Raw genomic sequence first — 1,077 nt, forward strand, 5'->3', positions numbered from 1 at the left:
CCATGTAAGTGCCCCCTCCCACCTGCTGTTGAAGCCACTCTGGGCCACAATGGCAATGTGCAGGTACTCCTGCTTGAGACACTGGTTTCCATGATGGATAAGCTTCTGGCCAGGGGATATACACGCTACTGATCAACCTTATCTGTTAGTGCTGAAATATTGTACAGTGGACCCTTGGCATCTGCCGTGGATAGTCAAATCCTCAAAAATTGTGGATAATTAAATCCATTAAAAAAAAAAAAGCATCCCTTTAAAATTGTGGTATAAAAACCTCTTTTCTTACCTTTATGGAGTGGCAGGCAGGTATTCTTCAGTAACAGCAACTGTTACCCTGCATATGCCCGATTTCATCTGATCTTAGAAGCTAAGCAGGGTCAGGCCTGGTTAGTACTTGGATGGGAGACCGCCTGGGAAAACCAGGTGCTGTAGGCTTATACCATAGTCTTTTGAGACTGAAGGTTGCCAACCATTAGAATGGCTATTTCTGGGTTGCACCAACTTGGCCCTGAAGAATGCAATGTGGAAGTAAATACTTCCTCATTGCATTCTGGGGCTATGGAAGGAGGACGATACCTTGGCACTACCAGGAAAAAGCCATCCTAATCACTGAAGACTGCTCACCTGCCACTCTGTAAAGGTAAGAAAAGTGGTTTTTATAACACAATTTTAAAGGGATGGTTGGAAAAAAGCAACAATTTGAGGCCTTTCTCATCAGTGATGGCCGTCCGCATTGAGTCAAATCCATCGTCCCGTCTGTGAAGTGCCTCAAACACTCAAGGAGGTTTTCACTTTCTGCCTCACATGGATATGATGATGACCTCTGGTTCATTGGTGCTTGGGAGAGCTTTTTCCTACCTGGGATTCTGACTATTGTGGTTAAAAAATCAAACCAACCAACCAAAATAAATACTGGTGTTCTCTCAGTTTAATGTGCATTTACTCTTCACCCCCTTTATTATTTGGCTCTGGGATCAGAGGTGAAAGGAAATAAACAGTCTCTAGAACATCACAATTGAAATAAAAATGGTTTTCTTTGCTACACTTGCCCCTGACACTCACAAACATTCTAAGACTGTG

The 1,077-nt window shown here is 43.2% G+C and overlaps 1 pseudogene; it reads left to right on the forward strand.

Annotated features, from left to right (window-relative positions):
* Positions 1-312: 312 nt before the first annotated feature.
* Positions 313-432, forward strand: LOC136642701 (5S ribosomal RNA; annotated as a pseudogene).
* Positions 433-1,077: the final 645 nt, after the last annotated feature.

The sequence above is a fragment of the Tiliqua scincoides genome, chromosome 2 (assembly GCF_035046505.1).
Source record: "Tiliqua scincoides isolate rTilSci1 chromosome 2, rTilSci1.hap2, whole genome shotgun sequence".
Taxonomy (NCBI): Eukaryota; Metazoa; Chordata; class Lepidosauria; order Squamata; family Scincidae; genus Tiliqua; species Tiliqua scincoides.